The 17,420-nt window shown below is 41.6% G+C and overlaps 1 protein-coding gene across 1 annotated transcript in view; it reads left to right on the forward strand.

Annotated features, from left to right (window-relative positions):
• The first annotated feature begins 253 nt into the window (after positions 1–253).
• Positions 254–17,420, forward strand: part of LOC139583769 (cadherin-6-like) — an 86,005-nt gene continuing 68,838 nt past the window's right edge. Inside the window, exon 1 of the mRNA XM_071415215.1 lies at positions 254–449. The gene's annotated coding sequence lies outside the window, so the exon portion shown is untranslated. The remainder of the gene's footprint in view (positions 450–17,420) is intronic.

The following is a 17,420-nucleotide window of genomic DNA, read 5'->3' on the forward strand; positions in this document are numbered from 1 at the left end:
TTTGGGCATTTCTTTAGGCCTATTCTTTGCAACCACAAAGGTTCTAGTCGTCTTCCTTTCATGCTGCGGTTTTCAAATTGCGCTGGGAATAATATATCAATTTCTCCATCACTCCGTTGAACTAGCCTACATCCCTAGTTATTTCAAACCTGCTTCCTCCGCGCGTCAATTTGTTCATTATTTTCTGTCGGCCGATTTCTCCCCTGCCCTGCATCGGGGACTTGAGAATGGCAGCCAATCGGAGGCCCAGTCCCTTTTATTTCAGCTACGGACATCCACACAGAGAAGTGATGCTGCCTGCGCGAAACAGTGAAGCGCAGTTGAGGAACAGCCTTGAAGCGCTTTTGGAACTGCTGCAGTGAACGAACGGATACACTTCGCCCTCATCTCAACACTCGCCACTTCGCTATCGTAGGATTTCTCCAACAGAATAAGAACTTCCGTGGAAGGTGAGTGAAGCGATCAAATCAACTTTTTTTGTATATACAGTGCTATCTCGCTTTGTGTTTTCTGGCAGAATGAAAGGTGTTCCCGATAAAGAAGGCTATGGTTTGAAAACTACCGAGTCCAGTGTCCATTAAGACCAAGAGGTTATTGTTGTATTTAATGAACGTTGCGCATTAATTGATTTCCAGGTACGGTTGTATGTTCAATACTTCCGACTACAGACCTATAGCCTAGGTGATTCATAAATGAGGGTCAGTATAGGCGACTTAACTTTAGCCTGGAAGTTGCTTGAAATATCACTCGATGTGCAATGTATTAGACATCACTGACCACTATTGTCCTCTGCGTCAACTTTTGGGTTTCATTTACTATAGACCACAATTTTGGATAATATTCTGTCTCAGCTACAACGTGGGATACATGTGTGTTTATTAATTTGACTGCGTCAGATCAGATGTACAGTAGAGTACAGTAGCATTGTGATGGCACCACAAGTCAACACATCATGTGGAGTGATAAACGTGTGACAATGTAATTGTTTACATTTTTTTTTTTGCATGTATTATTCGTTGTTTATTGGTGCTATATGAAATGTTCGCATTCCTCTTTATACTTGCCCACTGGTTAAGCTACGGATATCGATGCAGATAAAGGCTACTGTAGAATAGGTTACACGCGCTGATGAAAATATGAAATTCTCTGTCTGTACAGTTGCACTTTGAGTGACACGGTGTAGCGTAGCGCACGTGCCAGGTCACGATTATATGCTCCTGGAGTTGCCTGAAGTTTTCAAAGTAGCCTATGTCTCCTCAAGCGAGCCCTCATTCATCATGTATGAATTATATGTGTGGCTTTTAGAGTATTCATTTTGAAAAGGTAAATTCGGGTATAGGCTATGCTATTGAATTCCTTAACATTTTCGCATTCACACTTTAATTGCTTGCGTGATTTTGATTGAGCAGCACTCTTTAGGTTAGTTTCCTGGTGCAGTTTGATTGGATAGTATGATTGCTTTCCTCCTGGGTTTGTTTTGGTGCCACGTTGACCTATATCACAAACTTTGCTCCATAGCCGATGCCTTTGCCTTCGCTAATGCCGCATAAACATATCTTCCATGTTAGAAAATAGAAAATAGATTCTCAGGTCTAAGGAGCTTCAGGTGACTGGTCCAGTGCACTGCATTCTGGGAATCTGTCTATTCCTCAAAACTAAAAAAAAACGTATTATAAAAATACATCTTGGCTACTGTACCTTCCTCTAGCCTCCAGATTGCTTCATGTTGGTTATATTGCTCTAGCTCCCTAAGGCCTGCAGCGATATGCCTGGAGGAGGCCAAGAAGTTCTTAGGGGGAGTTGACTAACTACCAGGGGAATATGCTGCAAGAATATCACTCTACAAATTACCAACAGGGATTTGTGCAATAAGCAGATCATGCACTAAGTTATAATGGAGGCTTTGGAAATAAACAACATTTTACATTGACACTTGCAAGGAGTTGGCTAATAGGCCTGATGCTGATATGTTTTTCATAATTCACCCATCTGCATTTTAAAATTACTTATCGCCATTTTGTTTGCGTAAGGCAGATGACAGCAATTTGCAAGAGTGAAATAACGTACTAGTGTGGGCGAGACTGAGGCTTTTGCAACAGAACAGGTTATATAGCTGAGTTTTTACATACGTTCTGGTTTGAAGTTGTAAGATGAGAGAGTAGTATAGTATCTGTGTCTGATCAAAGACATATGGAGAACAGGGCAGGTGCTGAATATTTAACGCTTCTGCAAATAGGTTTTCCTTGGTGTGTGTCCGTGTGTGGTGTATGTGCGCGCATGCGTCAGTACATGGGTGTGTGTGTGTGTGTATGTGTGTGTGTACTGTTTGGGTGGGTGGGGGTAGCTTATAAAAATGTACAGGTAATGGAATAGACAAATTAAAACCATTAACCTCACGGGTTTTAAATGAATACATTGGATCACAGAGACAGACAGACATTCAATATTTCATCAATTAAATCTATATTCCACGGGTCATTTGCATAATCAGGGTGATCTTAAAGGCTGGATGTTGTTATGAGGTGAAGCTGATTGTCTGTCTTATCAATCGGCTCGTCTTCTCTCTCTCTGGTCTCTTGAGTGTTAGTGTGATGATGATGACATCACAGGATGTTGGTAAACCCGATGGCTGGGCTGTCTGTGATGACCAATGACCCACTGCTGATTACATTATCTCCGCTCCAGATGGACAGCGTCATTTTGATGTGTCCTGCTCCAGAATAATAATATTGAACCTTTCAAGTCCTCAGTCCTTCAAGCAGCAGCATCTGGACCTAATGACATCACATCCCCATGCCCACTGACTGTCTCTACCACCGCACTATCCCTATGGGAATCTCCTCACAGCACAGCGACACACAAAACGAATCTCATATTCTTCCTGTGTGTGTGCTTGTGTGTGTGTGTGTGTCCGCGTGCGCAAGGGTGTGTGGGGGACCTTGATTGTTTCTCTGCATTAGTCAAGGTTGTGATTATCTCTGTTGTGATTATCTCTGGTCGTATTGAAAGCAAAGGTATAGAGATTGAAAACGGTTATTTAGAACATTCCTGGGATTGTTAACTAAAATGGAGTATGGTCTCGCTAGAGAGTGTTAGAAGAATGGCCCTTTAGTCTTTTGCCCACATGAAAAACATGCCCCCTTGTGGACAGAAAAGACATGGAAACTAGGTGGTTATGGCTGCTGTCGTCACCAAAACAAAGTAGTTTGAAGTTACATTTGACATTTAAGTCATTTAGCAGACGCTCTTATCCAGAGCGACTTACAAATTGGTGCATTCACCTTATGATATCCAGTGGAACAACCACTTTACAATAGTGAAGTGTATGTGAGAACAATGACAACCTGGTAACTCTGTGCTAATGGTGTATCTTCATTCAGAAAGCTATGGTCAGAATGTTATTCTGCTTGTGTTCAGTTACAAAACAATCAAGACGTAGTGCTGACCACCCATACATTTGAGAAGTCTGTTTTTGGTTATTCCCAGTGTTTGAGGAGGACAGTGTTCTTTACCCAATGAAGGTCAGTAACTCTGGTTCCATGTCTCATTTACCCTAATTACAGGAGATGGAGAGGTAAAGGTAAACCGGTACCGGTAAAGCCAAATTAGCAAAAAGAATTGCATTAATGGAATCTATAGACGGCACCACACTCCATGAGGAAAAGAGCAAAAAACTCCATAATCTCTGATGCCTGTTGTTATGGCAAATGTCTCCACTTGCATTTGCTTTGGAGGTTCTGTTGCGGCCACAGTAGAATCTGCTCAAATCCGTTAAAAAAATATGGCGTTTTCTGTGTGAGATTAAGTACACTGTGAGAGTACTTAATGACACGGGACTTCTCAGTTGTTAATTGGTAATTGTCTCTGTTGTGTGTACAAAAGAAAAGCACCCAGACAGAAATAGACTGTACATGTCTATTGTATTGTTCGTGAAAAATGCAATAAATGTAGAGTAGTTTCATAGCTGTTGTGTATGGTGGCCATGAACATGTACAGTCGTGGCCAAAAGTTTTGAGAATGACACAAATATACATTTTCACAAAGTCTGCTGCCTCAGTGTCTTTTGATATCTTTGTCAGATGTTACTATGGAATACTGAAGTATAATTATAAGCATTTCATAAGTGTCAAAGGCTTTTATTGACAATTACATGAAGTTGACGCAAAGAGTCAATATTTGCAGTGTTGACCCTTCTTCTTTCAAGACCTCTGCAATCCGCCCTGGCATCCTGTCAATTCACTTCTGGGCCACATCCTGACTGATGGCAGCACATTCTTGCGTAATCAATGCTTGGAGTTTGTCAGAATTTGTGGGTTTTTGTTTGTCCACCTGCCTCTTGAGAATTGACCACAAGTTCTCAATGGGACTAAGGTCTGGGGAGTTTCCTGGCCATGGACCCAAAATATCAATGTTTTGTTCCCCAAGCCACTTAGTTATCACTTTTGCCTTATGGCAAGGTGCTCCATCATGCTGGAAAAGGCATTGTTCGTCACCAAACTGTTCCTGGATGGTTGGGAGAAGTTGCTCTCGGAGGATGTGATGGTACCATTCTTTATTCATGGCTGTATTCTTAGGCAAAATTGTGAGTGAGCCCACTCCCTTGGCTGAGAAGCAACCCCACACATGAATGGTCTCAGGATGCTTTACTGTTGCCATGACACAGGACTGATGGTAGCGCTCACCTTGTCTTCTCCGGACAAGCTTTTTGCCCCAAACAAGCGGAAAGCGGATTAATCAGAGAAAATGACTTTACCCCAGTCCTCAGCAGTCCAATCCCTGTACCTTTTGCAGAATATCAGTCTGTCCCTGATGTTTTTCCTGAAGAGAAGTGACTTCTTTGCTGCCCTTCTTGACACCAGGCCATCCTCCAAAAGTCTTCGCCTCACTGTGCGTGCAGATGCACTCACACCTGCCTGCTGCCATTCATGAGCAAGCTCTGTACTGGTGGTGCCCCGATCCCGCAGCTGAATCAACTTTAGGAGACGGTCCTGGCGCTTGCTGGACTTTCTTGGGCGCCAACTATTGAACCGCTCTCCTTGAAGTTCTTGATGATCCGATAAAAGGTTGATTTAGGTGCAATCTTACTGACAGCAATATCCTTGCCTGTGAAGCCCTTTTTGTGCAAAGCAATGATGACGGCATGTGTTTCCTTGCAGGTAACCATGGATGACAGAGGAAGAACAAAGATTCCAAGCACCACCCTCCTTTTGAAGCTCAGTCTGTTTTTCGAACTCAGTCAGCATGAAAGAGTGATCTCCAGCCTTGTCCTCGTCAACACTCACACCTGTGTTAACGAGAGAATCACTGACTAGATGTCAGCTAGTCCTTTTGTGGCATGGCTGAAATGCAGTGGAAATGTTTTGGGGGGATTCAGTTCCTTTGCATGGGAAAGAGGGACTTTGCAATTAATTGCAATTCATCTGATCCCTCTTCATAACATTCTGGAGTATATGCAAATTGCCATCATACAAACTGAGGCAGCAGACTTTGTGAAAATTAATATTTGTGTCATTCTCAAAACTTTTGGCCACGAATGTGCGAACCAAGGTAATGAAACAATAATGAATGGTGATGTATGTTCAACATTCGATCTGAATATCCTAATTATGCCCCCCCCCCCCCACACACACACACACATCAAGACAATAGACATGATATTATGGGTAATACAAATGCTCTACACGTTTTTCTACTGCATTTGAAGAGCGACAATAACATTTACATTTTACATTTACATTTACATTTAAGTCATTTAGCAGACGCTCTTATCCAGAGCGACTTACAAACATAACACACAGAAACTACTTGGAACTGTAATCTGTTGCAACTGGATATCATATTGGTACTTACATAAATGTACAGTGAGAGAGAACTTTCATGCTGAGATTAAAGTTTTGCTCTTCGAATTTTGACTGCTTTTGTTCTGAGAACATTTCCGTTCTCTTGAGTGTTCTGAAATGAATATGCAGTGTTCTCAACTGGTCACCCTGGCGCTTGCTCCTAATGAAAGGGAGGACATTTTGTTGAAAGGGGTAACTTTACACTACAGTGTGTAAAAGGCATCTATCGTGGTTCCTGGAAGTGCTGAGGTGTTGAGCTAAGGATGAGGAGACTTGTCTGCATCTCAAATGGCACCCTATTCCCTGTATAGTGGACTACTTTGGGCCCTGGTCAAAGGTAGTATACTGCATAGGGAATTTGATGCCCTTTGAGACAAACTGTAACTCTAATGTTGTACAGTAGCTGTCTGACGTGGGTATGGTGACAGCTAGGTAGTAAAGAAGAAACAGTACAGGCTCAGCCATTAGACAGACATGGCGTACAAAGGCAGTCGATATTAAATCAGTAGATTCATGTCTCTGGGTTGGGAGATTCTGTAATTGCTGCCAATGCAATCTGCCAACACGTTTCCCCCTTCCTCTCCATGTGAATCCGCTGCCTGGCTTCACCAATTACCGAGAAGCTGAAGGACAGCTAGCTTCAGAGCTTTAGGACTGACTCAGTAACAGCGGGAATCCTATATGTGTCCCAATGTCACCCACTCTATTTAGTGCACTACTTTTGACCATGGTACATAGGGCTCTGTTCAAAAGAGTGCACTATTTAAGGAATGGGGTGACATTTGGGATGAAGCCTCTCTCATCCTCTGTCTGAGGAAGTAAGGGCTAATGGCAATTTAAGGGAACTGCTTTACCATCAACTCCTGCAAGAGTTGAAGAGTTTAGCGGACATATTTGCATAACTGACATCACTACCCACTCCCTCGCAGTGAATGCATAGGCTCCCTGAAATGCACACACACGTCACGGATACGGACACACAGGCAGGTACACACTAGGGTAGGGCAATATTACGATAGAATTTTCTATCGACAATGATTGACAGCCTATTTGAACTCGACTGGCTCTGCGCAGAAAATATAATTCTCTCTCTCTCTTCGATAGGCTATGAAAATGACTATATTAAGAGAGGACAATGAGGCAAATAAAGCAATCATTATCCAGTTCTGAAGATGCTTTGCTTCTATCCAGCCAATGATTTATAACTCGCTATGGCAAGACAGGCCGTTCCTCATCAGTTGACTGTCACTTTGCTCCATCGTCTGGGCGCCAAACAGACATAGACAGACACACACAAACCTGCTGAAACTCCACCAGAAAGGAATATTATAAAATACTTAGCCTCTGTCCAAGGTTTCAACAACATTATCTTTCATAATGAGTCGTCCAGTTGTAGCATGCGATTTTGCGCTATTTTTAACCAACCAATTTGGTCGGTCAATAGCAGGCGATATTATCATATATCACAACGTTTTGTGAGTATATAATCACAATAGGACAAAGGTTGACACCGCCCTAGTACACACACTCACACACACACACCGTACCCCTCTGAAACACAGACACACCAGAGATCGCAAGAAGGTATAACGTTCTCAACACGCTTCTCAGCACAATTTAACAAGATTTATTAGTCACCCAGGAGGCAGCAGAGAGCCAGCCGACCATAGTGCTCAGCAGACTGGCCACTGACTAGGGGAGAGAGATAGTGATTTACCACAAAGCCCTGTATACCATGGCACCATTTCAGAGTCTGGGAAGTCATATGATTGAGGCATGGCCATGAAAGCCCACAAATACAGTAACTAGCTATCGCTTTCTCTTTTTACTTGAGGAAAAAGGCTTGGAAAGAGTAGGAATTGGGGTAAGAGGGATTTACGATGGCTAAAACCATACCCCGTTAGATACAGTTACTATACAGCTTACAATGCAGGTTTTAGCTAAAGGAGTGTTTTTGGACTTTTGTATATGATATGTGTGTGTTCTCTCAGTAGTATGGTCTGTGTGTCTTAGCAGCACTCTGAGCTATAAGGTGTGGAGTGATAGATGAAGAGTGTGAGTGAACAGCAGGACACACACACACACACACACACCACGGTTTCCTATAAGAAAATGTGGAGCCGGACATTTGACCGGCAGCATTTTCATTGAACAGACATTAGAGTAATGTCCTGGACCCATATGCATTGGGTGCATAACCTGATTAGGGAGTCCACCCACGGTGCTTAGAATGACAGATGTCACATTTAGATGATGGTTTTTCGTCTTAACAGAACATGCAACTCAAGGATGCAACGTGTCCTCCTTACCGAATTTCCGATTCGCACCAAAGATGTTAGAATAACTGTCACATTTCCTTTTCCTCAGCTAGCAAGACGAGTAATGAACAGCAAAATCACTAGTCTATGTCAATCTAATGTCCACCCATAGTAGAAAAGTTTGTCTATTCTATTGGTCAGTTTGTCGTTCTGTGCGAGAAAGAAATAGCCTTTGCCAAACTGTCTGGAACAGTTCTGGGACGATATATCCCAAATTCATACAACCAGTGGTCCTAGGCTACATTAAAAAAAATCTACTTTAAAAAGCAATGAGGATGATGCAACAGATCAGTACATTTAGATAAAAATGTTGATAAACGATCATTTCTTCACATTATGAGCGCAGCAATGTGCACAAGGCAATAGGCTACCTCTCGAATGTTAATTCCATAATGCAATTAGCGGGAACACACAGTTGTCAAAAGACATTTAGAAAGAGGGGAGATATAAAGATGTCAAAATTAGCATGGGTTGCTAATATGACTAGGGTTGTGCCTTTCGCTAATGGAAAACCAATAGAACATGAAAGAAATAGGCTACTGGTTTCAATGGCATATGGACGTCTATAAAATAATGACCTCAATGTTTCTATGGTTGGATTTTACTTTGAAGCAAGGTAAGACACGTCTCATAATATGAAGTAAAATGTTCAGGCTTCAAACAATTGAGTATATGTTTTCAAAATGCATACTGCCTCCAGCTCATTGCAAAGTGATGTGTTACTCGCTGAAGCCTGCCAACCAATGCCTATCTGCACTTGAATGGCGTATGGGAAGCGCTCTTCAATTACAGTACTAGCTGAGAAATAAAAATAGTAGTCATTTTTAATTAGGGCCATCAAAACTGTTTTTAACAAGCAATTGCATTTAGAATTGTTATGCAATGATTGGGCTTATAAAAACATGTTTCACTCCAGCAGCAACTAATGAGCTGTTTGAGAAGCAGTAGCAGCAGCTTTCATGCTGTCTGACAGATTTTCCACTCATAGGCTCTGTATCGGTATGCTGTAACAAACATAACGACTAACGAAAATACACACGCGGCAATTGAATTCACTAAATTATGCAAATTATCCTATAGACCGATAAGCATGTCAAATATATTTCCATCGACTGGTATTTCCATCAACGAATAGACTAAAAGGCCTTTTGCAATGGGATTTTTTTGTCTTCTCCTGGACAATTGGCCGGTACCAGTTTTATTTATTGGCTTTTCATTTTTTTATCGGCCAAAAGCCATCTATTACCGGCCAACAGAAACCCTGACACACACACATCATAACACAGATTCAGCAGCAGCTTCACTCTGTCTGGATTCCAGACAGTGAACAGCCCAGACGCATAATTCCACTGCTATGTACAGCCTGCATCCCAAATGGAACCCTATTCCATATATAGTTCACTTCTTTTGACCAGACCAGAGCCCATAGGAATAGGGTGCCATTTGGGACAAAGCCACGGACTGCAGTAAGTGGACTGAGGACGTTAAAGAGTGTCTGGAGGGAAGAACAGAACAGAACATGACAGTCAGTTAATAAGTGTTGAGAAGAAGACCAAGTGGAGGCCAGACCACAGACAACAATGTCTGTCTGACTCAACATACTGTACTGTACAGGAGGATCTGACTGGTGTTAGAGAGAAAAGGAAGGGATCCTATTGACTGTTGGATAAGAAGGGGACAAAAAGAAGAGATCACAGTTCCAAGCAGAAGACGAGGAGTATTAGTGGTTAGTTGTGATACATAGAAGAGGAATGGGTGACAGGGTGTGTGTGTGTGTGTGTGTGTGTGTGTGTGTGTGTGTGTGTGTGTGTGTGTGTGTGTGTGTGTGTGTGTGTGTGTGTGTGTGTGTGTGTGTGTGTGTGTGTGTGTGTGTGTGTGTGTGTGTGTGTGTGTGTGTGTGTGTGTGTGTGTGTGTGTGTGTGTGTGTGTGTGTGTGTGTGTGTGTGTGTGTGTGTGTGTGTGTGTGTGTGTGTGTGTGTGTGTGTGTGTGACTGGCTAGAGCATGTACTGTGGGAAAGGAGAGGGAGATCTAGCTGAATAGGGTGATAATGACGCATGCTTACTCCTGCAGGGCCTGCCATGGTTCTATCAGCACAACAGATAACTGTCAACTCCAGGGAACACTACTGTGATTCTCTAACACCAAGGAAGGTGTGTGTGTGACAGATTGTTGATTGTCTGTCAGTGTGTGCGTGTGTGTGTGTGTGCCTACGAATGTGATGTGTGTACATAGCAACACCTGAGGATCTGTCTTTTTCAGCCATCTATGTCTTGTGTTTGAGGGGTGCAAAATCCACATCTTGCTGAATTGTTTGCTTTCATTTTCCTCCTGCGACTCTTTCATCCAATTGCTTGTGCCTGTCATCTTTTCCCGTTAATGTAATGACCGCGGAAATGTTTGTAATGACCTGTCAAATACAGCCCGGTAATGGCTGAAATGGGCTCAATGGAATGCATTGTCATTCCGTTGCATCTATAAGAAAGCTAAAGCTTCATCAGGGATTTAGCACGTTGTCTCGACACTTACATCACACGAAAGAGAAGAAAGATAACTTTATTTTGATGGGTGTATATTTTTTTGTGGAATTGAAAGAAGTAATACTTTAATACAGTTGAAATATTTACAAATTATTAAGTTAAATTAAACGTCCGAAAATGAACACTCAGATTATAGTGATATTACAGTAATTCTGATCTCGCGAACAATGTAAAGTATGTATAGATAGGTGTAATCTAGAGCCAATCTTGTACATTTTTAAGCCGAAGGTATCCTGTTGCTGTCACACTTGTTGAATTATGCAGCAGAGCAACAGTAATTAACGAGGCAGTCTAGACAGTGCAGGTGAGTGCAGCTAGATTAAGACAGAGCACGGTTTTGGTGGTTGCAGCCCTGAATTAATACCTGAATTCCCACCAAAATCGCTGAACCCCGGTCATTTTTTGTCCGTGCCAGTAAAATGTTTATGCGCAACAATGCAGTCAATATCTGATGGATTAATGGAGTATCTTCATCCATTGTCCAACTGTTGCGTTTATTAGAATTGTCTTAAAGTGTATGTGTATCTATGTCTTTATGTGTATATACTGTGTGTTGGCAGCAGAGGGGGAGGGATGTTATTTCCACACCCTAACAGTCTTCAGAAGTAATGATGCAGGTTATTGCATATGACTTGTAACACCTCGCCCCAGTGGGCGTTCACAGTGGGACAGGCTGTCCTTGTACATTAGCCTTTAGGGGATGTGCTTGTGTCCTGCTGCCTGCCATAACCCAGAGCAAAGCGGTGTGTGTGTGTGTGTGTGTGTGTGTGTGTGTGTGTGTGTGTGTGTGTGTGTGTGTGTGTGTGTGTGTGTGTGTGTGTGTGTGTGTGTGTGTGTGTGTGTGTGTGTGTGTGTGTGTGTGTGTGTGTGTGTGTGTGTGTGTGTGTGTGAGAGAGACCTAATTCAGACAGACCTAGACCTCTCGACCTGCAGTTGATGGCTTCCCTGCCTGTTGTGACACTGATATCTGGGTGCCATATCACATTTTGCATGGTATTTTTCTCTCCCCATTGTCCTCTCATGCTATACATTAGACTGGGGAAGAAAAGCATCAACTTGTTCACAAGAGGCTTTCATAGGCTTCAGCACAGTAGGTCTTCAGAGTGTCTCTTAATCTCACTTGTTATTATTCTCCAATGTCTGAACGCATTCATGATCTCAGTTACAGTTAGTGCAAATACTATGAATTATCTGAACATCCACAAACCAGGTGGACCTTGGTCTCTTTTTCACTTCAGAACAGCTTGGTGTTTCATCAATGTCAAGTGGTTCTACAACCATTAGATGATGAATGAACGTCATAATGTGGACACAAAATAAAAGGGTTTGTGAAAAAGAGAGACTATTTCAACTCTAGGCCTATATCTAATCCCAGATGTGGCATACTGGAACCATACAAGCTTGTTGGAACGGTACAATACAAGCTGACGGTCACAAAATGACCATGGACTAATAACTATGCAACAATACCACAGTGTATAGGCCTATCGGGGGGCCAGGGGCTGGAGTCCCTTCAGTACATTAGGTGGAACATGTCCTCAGTCCCTTTGTGAAAAGGTCACCCTTTGAGACCCAAAACAGCTGAACATGGCACCGTGACACACTTAACTGACAGGCGGATTTGTATGGGCTGCAAAGGCCTCCAATTACTTTCTGACACCACTGTCCATCAAAGAGGAAGAGACCTACAACCTGACAGGGAGGGAGGGAGGTGTGTGAGTGTGTGTCATATTGCCGAAGACACACACACCGCAGCCTAAAAGTCCACCAACCCCTATCATGGTGGAGGAGCTGCAGGGTACTCCTCGTTAATTGAGTTTGATCTAATGAAGGCAATGCGAAATGAGGGTTACTGTTAGCCCTGAGGACAATACCAAAGTTGAAATTGATGTAAGATGCTCTGGGAATTTCTTTGAAATGGAAAAATTGCATTAAACATTCCATTTCTATTAATTATATTGTGCTTGTTATTATTAGCTGTGGTGTGCTACTCTTAGTAGCAGTAGAAAGAGCAGCAGCATAAGATCCAAAATTCCCTATCCGGTCATAGGTTCAGTACACATTACTGCATTCTGTATCAGAAAGTTCAAAGACGGCAAAGTAAAAGCTCTACGAACGCGGCCTCTGACCCTCCCTCTGGTACACTGCCCTGCTGAGAATCACACACAACAAATATGAGGCTGCACTCTGCCCTTATGTTTGCAAATGTATTTGTAAAAAAAATAAAAATAAAAAATAAATAAACTGTTTTCACTTTGTCATTTATGGGGTATTTAATCCATTTTAGAATAAGGCTGTAATGTAGCAAAATGTCTGAATTCCTTCTGAATGCACTTTGCAAGTAGCCATTGCAAGCTAGCTATTTAATACTGGCTATCAGGTTTTTTTGTCGTTAGCTGTAAACGTTCTAATTGTGCGTTGTGACAATGTCAAGCACTGAGTCGAAATCATTCCCATATTAAGCACCTTCTATTTTGGATAATCCACATCAAGGATAACGTTCGTTTGTTCTTGTTTTCCCCCTGTATCGGCCTGACAGACGATGTGCTTGCAGCCTATTTTTACGTCCAGTCACTGTAACCATATGGCTAATAAAACTTGTTCATTTTGCGTTGTGATAATGCCATTTAGACTTCAGAAAACAGCGGGTCATATTCAGCAATATTACCATTTATTTTGGATAGTCAACATTTAGGGGAAATAGTTTTCATCCTGCATATGTTCTTGACTGAGATTGCTAAATCTACAACTAACGTCACATTAGGGTGGTACATGCTATCTTGTTTAGTAACTCGAACCAAATTAAGGCTGTTGGCAATGTAGCTATGTCATTCGTACAGTAGCGATCCAGTGTTGCTTTTCCTCTGTAACGTTAGTAACTTTAAATGTTTTCATTTGTGAGACATGTTGCTCGGTTATATGCTGTAAGACCCCCTTATGTATATGGTATATGCCATTTCATTTCTGATGAAAGGTAGCGCTCCCTTTCTCTGTTATTTATTTTTATGATGGTACATTGGGCATTTACTATCATGTAGGCGTGGTGGTGAACCAGAATCTGGCCTGACAAGAGACGTTAATATGGCAAATCTCCTTTAAGCCCAGGAAGCAGCTATTCAACTTGCCATACACCAACTTTTCATGCTTTATAATGTCAAAATATGTTCTTTACTCACCAAATATGCCTTTTTGATTTGCAACTATTGTCACTTACTGTAGTCCTGGTCAATATGGACTTCCAAAAAAATATCTACATAAAAAGTTATATGCAACCAAAAAAATGCCTCATCAACACCTGGCAGTCAGCTGATACTAACACTCTGACCATACACTTTCCCTTTTTTGTTTTCCCCCTTTTTTTTTTTCTTACTCATGCTGAAACCCAAAAGGCTTCCCCTAGACTATTTATATTACATTACATTCTATCTCACCTCATGTTAATGATATAATGGCAACCCAACAAAATAAAGAACAGTCTCTGCCGTACTAGCTGGGACTGCGAATGGCTGAACCATCCTGTCAAGAGAAAAAATATGTTTTCTCACCTCAAGCAATAGAAGGCTGGGTTGGTCCATTTACAGTGCCTTCAGGTTTTGACTTTTTCCACATTTTGCTACTTTACAGCCTTAATCTAAAATGTATGAAATATATTTTTTTCCTCTTCCGTCTACACACAATACCCAATAATGACAAAGCAAAAACAGTTTTTTTGTATTTTTGCAAATGTATTCAAAATAAAAAACTGTTCAAAACCAAGATTGAACTCTTTGGCCTGAATGCCAAGTGTCACCTCTGGAGGAAACCTGGCACCATTCCTATGGTGACTTATGGTGGTGGCAGCATCATGCTGTGGGTATGATTTTTCCAGCGGCAGAAATTGGGAGACCAGTCAGGATCGAGGCAAAGATGAACGGAGCAAAGCACAGAGAGATCCTTGATGAAACCCGGACTTTAACCCGATAGAACATATCTGGAGAGACCAGAAAATAGCTGTGCAGCGACGTTCCCCATCCAACCTGACAGAGCTTGAGAGGATCTGCAGAGAAGAATAGGGGAAACTCCCCAAATACAGGTGTGCCAAGCTTGTAGCGTTATACCCAAGAAGACTCGAGACTACAGTATAATTGCTGCCAAAGGTGCTTCAACAAAGTACTGAGTAAAGGGTTTGAATACTTATGTAAATGTTATATTCCATAATTTTTGTTTCTGCTTTGTCATTGTGGGGTATTTTGTGTAGATAGATGAGGGGGAAAAAACGATGTATTCAATTTTAGAAGAAGGCTGTAACCTAACAAAATGTGGAAAAAGTCAAGGGGTGTGAATAATTTCAGAAAGCACTGGGTGTTTGTGTGTATATATTATATATATTATATTATTATACTGGTCAAAAGTTTTAGAACACCTACTCATTCAAGTTTTTTTTAAATCTGTACTATTTTCTACATTGTATAATAATAGTGAAGACATCAAAACTATGAAAAAACACATGTAGAATAATGTAGTAACCAAAAAACTGTTAAACAATTCTTCACAGTAGCAACCCTTTGCCTTGATGACAGCTTTGCACAGTCTTGGCATTCTCTCAACCAGCTTCATGAGGTAGTCACTTGGAATGCATTTCAATTAACAGGTGTGCCTTGTTAAAAGTTCATTTGTTGAATTTACTTCCTTCTTAATGTGTTTGAACCAATCAGTTGTGTTATGACAAGGTAGCGGAGGGTATGAAGAACATAGCCCTATTTGGTGAAAGACCAAGTCCATCTTATGGCAAGAACAGCTCAAATAAGCAAAGAGAAACGACAGTCCATCATTACTTTCAGACATGAAGGTCAGTCAATCCAGAACATTTCAAGAACTTTGAAAGTTTCTTAAAGTGCAGTTGCAAAAACCATCAAGCGCTATGATGAAACTGGCTGAGGACCGCCACAGGAAAGGAAGACCCAGAGTTACCTCTGCTGCAGAGGATAAGTTCAATAGAGTTATCAGCACCTAAGATTGCAGCCCAAATAAATGCTTCACAGAGTTCAAGTAACAGACACATCTCAACATCAACTGTTCAGAGGAGACTGCATAAATCAGGCCTTCCTGGTTGAATTGCTGCAAAGAAACCACTACTTAAGGACACCAATAAGAAGAAGAGACTTGCTTCGGCCCAGAAACATGAGCAATGGACATTAGACCGGTGGAAATCTGTCCTTTGGTCTGATTAATCCAAATTTGAGATTTTTGGTTCCAACCGTCGTATCTTTGTGAGACGCTAAGTAGGTGAACGGATGATCTCCGCATGTGTGGTTCCCACCGTGAAACATGGAGGAGGAGGTGTAATGGTGTGGGGGTGCTTTGCTGGTGACACTGTCTGTGATATTTAGAATTCAAGGCACACTTAACCTGCATAGCTACCACAGCATTCTGTAGCGATACGCCATCCCATCTGGTTTGCGCTTAGTGGAACTATAATTAGTTTTTCAACAGTACAATGACCCAACACACCACCAGGCTATAGGGCTATTTGACCAAGAAGGACAGTGATGGACTGCTGCATCAGATGACCTGGCCTCCATAATCACCTGACCTCAACCCAATTGAGATGGTTTGGGATGAGTTGGACCACAGAGTGAAGGAAAAGCAATCACAAGTGCTCAGCATATCTGGGGACTCTTTCAAGATTGTTGGAAAGCTTTCCAGGTGAAGCTGGTTGAGAGAATGCTTAGAATGTGCAAAGCTGTAATCAAGGCAAAGGGCTGCTACATTGAAGAATTTTAAATATAAAATATATTTTGATTTGTTTAACACTTTTTTGGTTACTGCATGATTCCATATGTGTTAATTCACAGTTTATGTATTCACTATTATTCTATAATGTAGAAAATAGTAAAAACAAAACCCTTTAATGAGTTGGTGTGTCCAAACTAATGACTGGTACTGTGTGTGTGTGTGTGTGTGTGTGTGTGTGTGTGTGTGTGTGTGTGTGTGTGTGTGTGTGTGTGTGTGTGTGTGTGTGTGTGTGTGTGTGTGTGTGTGTGTGTGTGTGTGTGTGTGTGTGTGTGTGTGTGTGTGTGTGTGTGTGTGTGTGTGTGTGTGTGTGTGTGAGAGAGACCTAATTCAGACCTAATTCAAAACTCAGTTTTTCACAACTCCTGACATTTAATCCGAGTAAAAATTCCCTGTGTTGAATCAGTTAGGATCACCACTTTATTTTAAGAATGTAAAATGTCAGAATAATAGTAGAGAGAATTATTTATTTAAGCTTTTATTTCTTTAATCACATTCCCAGTGGGTCAGAAGTTTACATATACTCAATTAGTATTTGGTAGCATTGCCTTTAAATTGTTTAACTTGGGTCAAACGTTTCAGGTAGCCTTCCACAAGTTTCCCACAATAATAATGGGTGAATTTTGGCCCATTCCTTCTGACAGAGCTGGTGTAACTGAGTCAGGTTTGTAGGCCTCCTTGCTCACACACTTTTTCAGTTCTGCCCACAAATTTTCTATGGGATTGAGGTCAGGGCTTTGTGATGGTCACTCCAATACCTTTACTTTGTTGTCCTTAAGCCATTTTTCCACAACTTTGGAAGTATGCTTGGGGTCATTGTCCATTTGGAAGACCCATTTGCGACCAAGCTTTATCTTCCTGACAGATGTCTTGAGATGTTGCTTCAATATATCCACATAATTTCTCCTCCTCATGATGCCATCTATTTTGTGAAGTACACCCGTCCCTCCTG

This window comes from Salvelinus alpinus, chromosome 8 (assembly GCF_045679555.1).
Source record: "Salvelinus alpinus chromosome 8, SLU_Salpinus.1, whole genome shotgun sequence".
NCBI classification, from domain to species: Eukaryota; Metazoa; Chordata; class Actinopteri; order Salmoniformes; family Salmonidae; genus Salvelinus; species Salvelinus alpinus.